Here is an 11,967-nt window from a genome sequence, read left to right on the forward strand (position 1 = left end):
GAAACTTTTGATCGTTTTTAGTTTCTTCTTTTATGTTCACACCACCCACATTCCTGTTCACTTCCGTTTTCTACATGTAGTTACTTTCCCTTGTTCCTCACTCAATCTGATGGCACGGAGGGGAGACAGAAGAGAGGGTGATGGTGGTGACAGCAGCCATCCCAGGAGTGTGATTTCCTGGGCTCCTGCTGACTGTGTACCACCTCCAGGAAGATTCTCTTCCTGATCGCTCTCCCACACCATCAGTGGCCTTCACCACTGGAGCAGAGTTCCTGACTGCCTTTCACAGAGAAAGAGTCATTTCCTGTGTTTCTCTGCAAGCAGGGATTTCTCCTTGGTTTTGAGGTTGAAGTCTCTTTGACCCATTTATAAGTCCCCACCCTCCCCCGCCCCCCGAAAAGGAAAAGCAGACGATAGATAAAAATGATGTCATTGCAGCTGGTAGGATGTCTGATGCCAGTCCAGGAAATGGGAGCCATTTCTTTTGTACTGGATTTAATGATTTAATGACTTTGAACTGTGCTGTAAATTTTTTTCTTAGAGATGGGGGTTTCGCCATGTTGCCCAGGCTGGTCTCTCAAACTCCTGAGGCTCAAGTGATCTGCCCACCTCGGCCTCCAAAAGTGCTGGGATTACAGGCATGAGCCGCCATGCCAGGCCTGTGCTTTAAATAAAGAATAAGACTGGACCTTTAAAAAAAAAACAAAAACAAAAAACAAACATGGCTTTACATGCACAGGTACAGGCAGAGCTCACACTTACCACTCTTTTAAATTTCACCTATTATATTGATATACTGCAGTTGACTAAGTCATTCCCCTATTGTTGTTCTGCAAATTATTTCCAAGTTTTTGTTACTACAAATAGAATAGCAGCAACCTGGACATTTCAATACCAATTGTTTTTCTCTAACTTTTACATATTTCCTCAAAGCTTCCTGGTTAAAGAGTATGAGTTATCTCATGGCTTTTTCTTTTTCTTTTTTTTTTTTTTTTGAGACAGAGTCTGGCTCTGTTGCCCAGGCTGGAGTGCAGTGGCATGATCTCAGCTCACTGCAACCTCCACCTCCCAGGCTCAAGCGATCCTCCCACCTCAGCCTCCTGACTACAGGTGCACACCACCACAGTTGGCTAATTCCTAAAATTTTTTGTAGAGATGGGGTTTTGCCATGTTGGCCAGGCTGGTCTCTAACTCCTGAGCTCAAGTGATCCGCCTGCCTCAGCCTCCCAAAGTGTTGGGATTACAGGCGTGAGCCACCACGCCCAGCCGTCTCACTGCTCTTACAGCAAAGGCCACATTGTTTGCAAAAACCACTATGATGTGTAGGGCACCAGTGATGTGCAAATGAGCCTGCTCTATCTCACACTTACCAGTACTAGGTCTTGTCATTTCTCTTTATTTGAAGCAGTTTAAAAGATACTTATTAAGCCCTTAGAATTATTTAATTATTCATTTCTTTCTATGCAGAGTTATGTTGTAATGAACAAAATGCTAACACTCAGAAATCAATTCGACAAAACAATTTCTGATTATTTTGCCAACAATCAGAAATCTCTGCCTGAAGACCCACAGATTCAACTCTGCCGTAGCCCTTTTCCTGCTCTTGAATGTGCAAGTTATTGGTTTTTAATATCAGTTTTACTTGAAAGGATTTATGAGGACAAATGGTGAGTGACAAAGCAAACAAACAAATAGATAAGCAAGGAAGTATTTCCTTTTCCAGCACAGGCCTCCTCACAGTCACTGTGTTCGTTGCAGGCCATCTAGTGGATCCACGTGGGAAAAATGCCCAGCGCCGAGGGAGGGGAGGGAGGGGAGGGAGGGGAGCCGCTTTCCCAGGTGAGCGCAGATGGGGCAGGCGCTGTAGACACAGGACGCTGACTTACGGTCCTGTTTCCTCACAGGAGGAAGAGTTGCAGGTTCCCCAGCTCCCAGCAGCTCCCCGGGTACTATCATTCCACGTTTCCTGGGGAGATGATCTGGCCAGGCTCTTCCTGGCTGGGGTGTGTGAGAACCAGCCGGGACTGGAACACAGTTGTTAACATCTACTTATGAAACTGCTTAAAGCTGGGGGCTCAGTGAAAGGCACGACTTTCTAGCACAAAAAACTCCCCACAACTTCCGTAAGCTGAGGGGCCAACGTTACAGGCTTTTATTCCTTCGCCAACCATTCATTTAGTGGCCTGTATAAGAGCAATGCTGTGTGCATTCTGCAGGTGGTTCTAGCTGGGGCTGAGTCCAAAGTAGAGGAAAGGACTTAGTTGTGAAAAACCAGTAAATGGTAGACGGCAATGAGACGAGCATGGGGCCACTGTACGACAGAGAAGCAGAGAAGGGTCCGTGGAGGAAGTGGAATTATGTTTTTCCTCATAAGCTTAATTTTGGCTTTATTTAAACAAAATGATACACACTTGTAAAAATTGATAAAACTAAAAAGTGAATAGTTCCCTCATTCCCCTACGCACTTCCATTCCGGACAGGTGACCACTGTTCAGAGTCGGCTTCGCATGATTAATTCCAGGAGGTGGTTTTTAAACCGAGTCTTAAAGGATGAGATTTGGTCAGTGGAGGGGGTGGGAGAAGAATGATGTGCTGGGACTCTGTGGAGTGGGAAGAGTTAACTAGAGATGGGCACAGTCCCATTATCATTGTGAAATTCTAATTGTCTATTATCCTCAAATCCCTTGAGTTTCTGGCAGCCTTCATCATGTAATAAAAAAAAGAAGAAGAAAAGAAAAAAAAAAAGGAGGAAAAAAAGAGTTAATTCATTCCAGACACCTGAGTTCCTTCAGTTTTGTTTTTTTTTTTTTTTTTTTTTTTTTGTTTTCTTCTTTGGTTTGACACTGAGTGAACCCAAGACAATGAATCATAAGGCTTCACCTCATGAATGTTCTATTGCAAGACCTTTGACTTTCAGAACTTTTTCTATTGCACTCAGATCCTCAGGCAACTTGATATTTTCCTGCACTCCCTGGCCCTTGCTGGGAAGGGTGGCATTTATTTACCTGCAATTGTGGGGGGTTTTGCTACGCAGAAGCATGTACTTAACTTCCAATTCAGTTACTCACAGCCTCATTCTTTGTAGACCTCTAGACTAGTTTCTACGCTCTTCTCCCAGACAACCTATACTTACCTCTGTCAGAGTACTTAACAATCCATATTGAAAATTACTATTAATTATTTGGCCATATGCAGACCATAAAGTCCATGAAACCTGTCTACTCACTGTGGTAGGCTCAGTGCCTAGGAGCTCAAATATTTGCAGAATGAATGTATGAGTAACGAACAACCAACGTCCTAGAGGAGGTCTTCTATTGTAGGAGTGGCTACAGAGTAAGTATATTAGCCACCGTGCACAAGGAATAAACGGATAACTCACTGCCAGCTCAGCACTGCTCCCCACACAGGAAGTCTGAGGTTGGCCTCCTTTGTTGATGCCCGACTCATTTATTCTTGAGGAGCATTAGAACGTTCTGGGATCACACTGCTCGGTGCATGACACACATTCTCTCCAACCCTTTTCCTCCACCTCTTCCCCAGTCAGTGGTGACCCACAGTCAGCACATGCTACAAAATCATCCTTCGCACATGGATGGCATCACTCCATGGCCTGTGCTTACCTCCCCCTCCTGGAGCCTCAGAGGAAACCAGCCTGTTGCACAGAGTGTGGACAGCCCAGTCACAGGCAACTGCCCCAGCTCCAGGGTCCACACTGACCCCCTAATCCACATTTCCTGTTTCTCTTTTCCTTAACTCTTCAGTTTCTTGATGTCCTCCTCATGTCTGCCTCAGGTCCTCTGAGCTAGTCAGGACAGGCTAGGTGCTGCTGCAATAACAAGCATCCCCCAAATCTTAGTGACCCCATACAGTAAGTTTGTAACTGTCATAGGTCCATTGCTTGATGTGTGCAGCAAGTTAATATGCCAAGACATTGGGTCACAGCAGAGAAAGAGGTTTTGTCATAGGGCTAATGAATGAGGAGATGGGAGAAACTCTCAAATCTGTGTCCCTGAGGAGTTAGTGTTTTTAAGGGTTTCAGAGTGGGCTGAAGTGTGGAGAGAGTTGATTGGTAGAAAAGTGCAAGGTGAAGTCATGGGACAGGGAGAGGCAGAAGCTGTATTCTCATTATGATTTTGCTTCTCTGTGGGGGTCTTCAAACTGGTTGTTGTCAGTTGTTCCACTGAAATTTGGGATCTGGAAAACATCTTCAGGAATTCTTAAACAAAAGCCTGTGACTCTAACACCAGAGATCCTATCTATAGGAACAACGGGGATGCGAGAGTGGTTGCTGTGCAGTGCTGCGTGACTTTCCCTTATAAGGAAGTGGTTCAAAGGGCAGCCTGATACTGGGTGCAGTGGCTCACACCTGTAATCCCAGCATGTTGGGAGGCCGAGGAGGGTGGATCACTTTAGTCCAGGAGTTTGAGGCCAGCTTGGGCAACATAGTGAGACCCTGTCTCTACAAAAAATAATTTTTAAAACTAGCCAAGTGTGGTGGCATTTGCCTGTGGTCCTAGTTTCTCGGGAGGCTGAGGTGGCAGGATCACATGAACCCAGGAGGTTGAGGCTGCAATGAGTCATGATTATGCCACTGCACTCCAGCCTGGGCAATAGAGCAAGACCCTATCTCAGAAAAAAAAAATAGTGCATCCTGATTAATGCTTAATTGTAACTATATTTCTATCCAGAATGCTTGTCAATCATGTGAGGATGGCTTCAAGCTTATTTCTTGCTGGTCCGACATGTCTAACATGGGTTGGCAGGGGATTTCTACAAACATTTAAGGACCCGGGTTGATGAAGATTTCTCCATACCCAAGTCCCTGATCTCTGTGGCATGAGAAGAAGGCAATGTGGCAAATTGCACACAAGCCCCCAGAGCTCACATTTCAGGGCCACAGCAAGTCATGTGGCCAGGGCTAATTTCAGTGGGTGCAGAAATTAAAATTTTACCATGAACCAGAAGGAGGAAAGAACCGGAATAGTTGTGGATGGTTTTGTGACTGCAGCCTCTCCTCTTACTGACAGTGTGTGGGGATCCGTCAGCCCTGCTGACCTTGGCTGTCCTTCCTGGCTCAGCTTGGCTCGCTCCTTCCATTTTAATCCACCCACGGGTTACAGGGGGAAAAAAAATTTCTCTGGCTGCGGAAACCAACCACTACTTCCTGCCAGAGGAAGGAATCGATCATCATTCATGGGAGATGAGAGTCATGTTATTAAGCAAAATTCCCACAGAATTCTCAAACACTCACTTAAGCCTGTAATTTTTACTCAGCCAGTCAGGTAAGTTCCACAAACATTTCTCAAGCCCGTATTATGTACCAAGGACCCTGGGAGTTGCTGGGTTATACATTTTAACCCCACACAGTCCCGGCTCTGAAAGAACTCTGATACTAACATGCAGGCAGGCACATTCAAAAACCTCCCAAGCAAGTCTTGCCTTTGCAGGGGTACCGATGAGGCTGGAGGAAGACATCCAAGGGGAGTCCGTGGGGAGAGTCAGCGTGCGTATCTCAGTCTGAGCTCAGGAGCCGATAATGTTCTCTTCAGCAGAGAAGTTGCATCCAGGAATCTTACCATTGACCGCTCTGGGCAGGCAGGATCAAAACACGTCACTTTCAACAAACCAAGGCCTTTCTGAGAGATGCCAGTGAGTGATGTGGTGAACGGTCTTAGCGTGGGTTCAAGTCTCAGCTTCTCCACTTGCAAGTGAATGGCTCTCTGGGCTGTTTTCTCATCTCTAAAATGATGTTTTTGTGAGGATTAGATGAGACAATGTCTGCAAGGCACTCACCACAGTCCCCTGAAGACAGCGGCAGCCAGGCAGCATTTGCCTCTGCCGACATCCGTGAGGCATGTCTAAGCGTCTGCAGTGGGTGCCCAATGTACTTGACACTCAGAGAGGGTTCCTTTTTATCACACATGCCCCATTTACAACAAAACGTTTTTAGTAATAATCATTGTATTCGTCCATTTTCACACTGCTGATAAAGACATACCTGAGACTAGGCAATTTACGAAAGAAAGATTTATTGGACTTACAGTTCCACGTGGCTGGGGAAGCCTCACAGTCATGGCGGAAAATGAAAGGCACATCTCATATGGCAGTGGCAAGAGAGAGAATGAGAGCCAAGTGAAATGGGTTTCCCCTTATCAAATCACCAGATCTCATGAGACTTATTCACTACTATGAGAACAGTATGGGGGAAACCACCCCCATGATTCAATTACCTCCACCTGGTCCCTCACACAATACATGGGAGCTATGGGAGTACAATTCAAGATGAGATCTGGGTAGGGACACAGAGCCAAACCATATCAGAAATGCAATGACTAATAATAATGGCCAGACTAATGCAGTCAAAGTTCCCTTTCCTTGAACTTTGTGTATATAATCATGAGAGTAAAACTTAAAATATAAAATAAATACCCACTACAACAAAGGAAAGATGCAATGGATTCATGCTTTTTAATTACATTAATTTTTTTAATATAATGAGGAAAACTATGTACCTAAAAACTGGTCTTTCAGCCAGGCATGGTGGCTCATGCCTGTAATCCCAGTACTTTGGGAAGCCAAGGCGGGTGGATCACCTGAGGTCAGGAGTTCTAGACCAGTCTGGCCAACCCAGTGAAAGTTCCATCTCTATTAAAAATACGAAAATTAGCTGGGTGTGGTAGTGCATGCCTGTAATCCCAGCTACTCAGGAGGCTGAGACAGGAAAATTGCTTGAACCAGGAGGCAGAGGTTGCAGTGAGCCGAGATCCCGCCATTGTACTCCAGCCTGGGAAAAAAGAGTAAAACTCTGTCTCAAACAAAACAAAACAAAACAAAAACAAAAACAAAAACAAAACAAAACTGGTCTTTCATGGCCGTGAACAATATTAGAGTTGAACAGCAATTGAACAAAAAGCAAGATGAATAGAAAAAATGTATGTCAATTTTAAATATTCACATTTTCAAATATTTTTCAAATGTAATAATGTATTTCACATATGAAGAATTCACACATAACAGAGATAGTGTACTTTCAGGTAGCTTTTCTGTTTCACAGAAAGTACACTATCTCTATTACGTGCAAAGTTTAAATTTTAAATGTAAGTCAAAACTCCAAGTGATTCCACAGAAAGGCACAATTGCAGTAACTCAAATTCTGTTTCTTTATCTTTACAGTCACTCTATCATCAGTGTTCATTTCAAACCTACTACTTAAATGCAGGAATATGTAGTTCCACAGAAAACAAGACACGAACTCAAAGTGAACTTTCTCAAAAGGAACGCAAAGCAAACTTACTCTCCTAAGAAACAGATGTAGCGAGTCCATGCTAATCCAGGGCCAACTGTATAATTGCAAGTTGTCTAAATTAACTTACATGTAGTGTACAGCATCTATGAAGAATTGCGGCAGGCAGAATTCTAAGATGGTCCCCAAGATTTCCAGCTCCTGGTCTACAAGCATCTTCTCCATCATCGAATCAAACATTAATATGGGGACTGCTCTGAAGGACTTTGCAAAGATAATTAAGGTCCGAAATCAGTTGATGTTTTAGGAAGATTATCCAGGTGGGCTTGGCCAAAACCCACAAGCCTTCCCGATCTGGTGCAGATATCAGATACGTGGGAAATCAGAGATCTGAAACATGAGAACTATTTGACACATGTGACTGGCTCGAGGATGGAGGGGTCATGAGGCAAGGAATGTGGGTGGTCTTAGGAGCCAACCGCAGCCCCAGCCAGGAGCCAGCTAGGAAGGAAAACTTCAGAACTAAGACGACAGCAAGGATCTGAATTCTGCTAGTAATGAGGATGAGCTGGGAAGTTAATTTTCCCCCAGAACCTCAAGGTGAGGACTCAGCCTGGCAGACAACATAACCTCAGCACTGTGTCCCACAGCAGAAAGCCCACTGTGCCACACTGCACTAGACTTCTGACTCATAGACCTGTAAGCAACAGGTGGGTTTGTTTTAAGCCACTAAGTTTGTGGCAGTGTGTTATGCAGACACGGAAAACGAATACAATGGAGAAGTAATATGAATATGTTAAGGTTAATGCAAATAGATTAAAAATCTACATGAACTATAGCCATTGTATAGAACTTAAACCAAAAAAGATGTTTTCATAGGGAGGAAAATTGTATCACTGGCTTTGTTTAGAATTGCCAAAGCACAGTGATAATTAAAAGTGGACTTTTAGTCAGTTTTATTATTACTCTAAAATACTTTATGGACAGTGGCCCCAACTCCCTACAGCTGAGGGCTGCTCCCTTTGCTCTGCCCTTGGTCAGCCCCTGGAACCCAAAGAGAGGAAGAACCTTCTAGCCCAGGCAGCTATTTAGTAGCAGAGCAGAAACCTAATCTGAGGCCTCTTGACTCCCAGCCCTTCCTTTATTAGGTGGACCTTCATAAAACTCTTGACTCCCAGCCCTTCCTTTATTAGGTGGACCTTCATTAAATTGAGGCTGCATGTGTGTGGGGCAGAGTTGTGCCAAGTCTTATATAGGTTTTCTGATAAAATTCTTAGTAAGACAACCAGCTAGAATCCACTAGGAATCACTAGCAAGAGGCTGCAAAGTTTTGTCCAAAATGAACACCTAATTGATTGAATACTACCTCAACCAAAATGGGGCCAAGGAGATTGTCATCTGTCTTAGTCTGCTCAGGATGCTATAACAAATACTATATACTGTGTGGCTTAAACAATATAAATTTATTTCTCACAGTTCTGGAGGCTGGAAGTCCAAGATTAAAGTGGTGGCTGATTGGGTTGCTGGTGAAGCCTGTCTTCCTGGCTTGCAGATGGCTGCCTTCTCCCTATGTCCTACATGGCAGAGAAAGAGTGCACTCTGGTCTCTTCCTCTTCTTATAAGGACACCAGCCTCAAGATTATGAATTTGGAAGAGACACAGGCATCCAGTCCATAGCACCAACATCTGCCTCTGGACTGGCATATGATTTCAGACCTTTTCGAGGAGGTGATATTTTTATTTTATTTTTTAGAGAAGCTTTTTTAAAAAAAATATTTCAACTTTTATTTTAGATGAAGGGGGTAGACACACAGGATTGTTATATGGGTATATTGCATGATGCTGAGGTTTGAGGCATGATTGATCCCATCACCCAGGTAGTGAGCATAGTCCCCAGTAGCTAATTTTTCAGCCTTCACTCCTCTCCATCCCTCCTCCCTCTGTAGTCCCCAGTGACTTATAAATGAGAACATGTGCTATTTGGTTTTCTGTTCCTGTATTAGTTCACTTGGGGTAACAGCCTCCAGCTGCATCCATGTTGCTGTAAAGAACATGATTTCATTCTTTTTTTATGGCTGAGTAGTATTCCATGGTGTATACAACACATTTTCTTTATCCAATGCAGATGTACTAGTCTAGACTTGCATAGCTGGAAAGGACCTTGGAGATCTCACAAGTCTCCAAGACAGCTGGGTTCTCAGAGCTGCTTCTGTACTCCACCAGTGGCAATATCACACATCGGGTTTCCCATTCTGAGTACATTCTTCCTTGCTGTGTGATATGGTTAGGCTTTGTGTCCCCACCCAAATCTCACCTTGAATTGTAATCCCCAGGTGTTGAGGGAGAGACCTGGTGGGAGGTGATTGGATCATGGGGGCAGTTTCCCCCAGGCTGTTCTTGCGATAGTGAGGGAGTTCTCATGACATCTGATGGTTGTATAAACGGGGGCTTTTCCTGGGCTTTTCACTCTCTCTTTCTCCTGACAAAATGTGAAGACGGTCCTTGCTTCCCCTTCTGCCATGATTGTAAGTTTCCTGAGGCCTCCCCAGCCATGTGGAACTGTGGGTCAATTAAACCTCTTTCGTTTGTAAATTACCCAGTCTCAGGAATTTCTTTATAGCAGTGTGAGGACGGACTAATATACTGTGTTTCTTCTAATTAATTAATCACACTGGACATGCAAGGGTCATTTTCTCACTTGCTTCAGGGACCACGGAGCAAGCTCCAGAGTGTCAGAGGGCCTGGGGCAAGCTGGCCACCCCTCACACAGCACAGGGCCACAGCACATTTGTATTCAGAGATACAGTGACCACATTTACGGGTATTTCTGTCACAATTCATCTTCGAGGCAGAGTTGTGGTTTGTCAGTTATATATAGTTTGAAGGCATTTTCCATTTAGTTTATAGATGTGTCTCAAATCTGTGAAACTGGTGACCCCTGAAATATCCCTGGACTCCTAGTTTAAGAAACCCTTTGTTAAAAGTTAAGTGCTGTATCTCCCAGTGACAACTGTACCAACGTGTTCCAGTAACATACAAAGATGCAAACTGTAGATGGAATATTTGGGCAATGCTTGGTTTTCCAAATAATCTTGACTATGTTGCGTATTCAGTCTTTTTCTGATTACTGTCCATATAATAATAATGATAATGGATAACATTTGTGCCTGTTTTTCCCCTTTTGGGTTCTTACGGCTGATCCCAAAGAATGAAGAGCCCACGTGGCCCAGCTTTTATGTGAATCCCTCAAAAAGCACAAAAAAGGGGTCCAATTTTATAACCTACACCAGAAATTCTCAAACGTTTTGGTCTCACTCTTTAAAATTATTGAGGGCTCTTTTTCCAGGCACCTCAGAGGCAATCAGCGCTTCAAGATGAGGCTGAATGTCTCCTTTCTAGCTGTCGGCTGCCAGAAGCTCCTTCAAGTGGATGAGGAATGCAAACTTTGTATTTTTTATGAGAAGCATGCAGCCACAGAAGTTGCTGCTGATGCTCTGGGTGAAGAATGGAAAGGCTCTGTGATGGGAATCAGTGACAGGAACGACAAACAAGCTTTACCATGAAGCAGGGTGTCTTGACTCATGGCTGGGTCTGTGTGCTACTGAGCAAGGGGTATTCCTGTTACAGACCAAGGAGAAGTGGGGCAAGAAGCACGAAGTTGTTTGTGGCTGCACTGTGGATGCCAATCTGAGCTTTCTAAACTTTGTTATTGTGAAAAAAAAAAAAAAAAAAGGACAGAAGGATATTCCTGGACTGACTGATACTGTTGAGCATCATCGCTTGGGACCCAAAAGAGTTAGCAGAATCCACAAACTTTTCAGTCTCTCTAAAGAAGATGATGTCCATCAATCCGTTGTTAAGAAAGCCCTTAAAGAAGGCAAAAAATCTGGGACCAAAGCACCCAAGATTCAGCTGCTTGTTACTCTATATGTCTTGCAACACAAATGCTGGCATGTTGCTCTGAAGAAACAGTGTACTAAGAAAAATGAGGAAGAGGCTGCAAAATACGCTGAACTTTTGGCCAAGAGAATGAAGGAGGCCAAAGAGAAACTCCAGGAACAGATTGTCGAGAGATGAACACTGTCCGCTCTGTGAGCTTCAACTTCTGAGTCCAGCCAAAAATAGGATTCTTTTGAGTAACCAATAAATAAGACCAGACTCCCAAAAATCAAATCAAATACAATTGAGGAACTCGAGAGTTTTTGTGTATGTGCCTTCCATCTAATGCTATTTACTTTATAATATGGTTTGGCTGTGTCCCCACCCAAATCTCATCTTGAATTGTAGCTCCCATAATTCCCATGTTTTGGAATTATGGGAGGGATCTGCTGGGAGAGAATTGAATCATGGGGGCAGTTTCCCTCATACTGTTCTTGTGGTAGTGATAAGTCTCATGAGAGCTGATGGTTTTATAAGGGCTTTCCCCTTTCACTTGGCTCTCGTTCTCTCTTACCTGCTGCTGTGGGAGACATGCCTTCCTTCTGCCACGATTGTGAGACCTCCTCCACCACGTGGAACTGTAAGCCCATTAAACCTCTTTTTCTTTATAAATTACCTAGTCTTGGGTATGTCTTTATCAGCAGTGTGAAAACAGACTAACACACTCTGTTAGAAATTAGAGCTGAGAATTTAAAAATTATCTTCATTAATTCACTTTAAAAACAATAAATCCATTGGTTAAGTAACACATTTTTATTTTAAAAAGGCTGTATTTAAAAAAACTT

General features: G+C 43.7%; 1 pseudogene; it reads left to right on the forward strand.

The window, feature by feature from the left end:
* The first annotated feature begins 10,617 nt into the window (after window positions 1-10,617).
* On the forward strand, window positions 10,618-11,368 carry LOC112605125 (annotated as a pseudogene).
* The last annotated feature ends 599 nt before the right edge of the window (window positions 11,369-11,967 follow it).

Source organism: Theropithecus gelada, chromosome 13 (assembly GCF_003255815.1).
Source record: "Theropithecus gelada isolate Dixy chromosome 13, Tgel_1.0, whole genome shotgun sequence".
NCBI classification, from domain to species: Eukaryota; Metazoa; Chordata; class Mammalia; order Primates; family Cercopithecidae; genus Theropithecus; species Theropithecus gelada.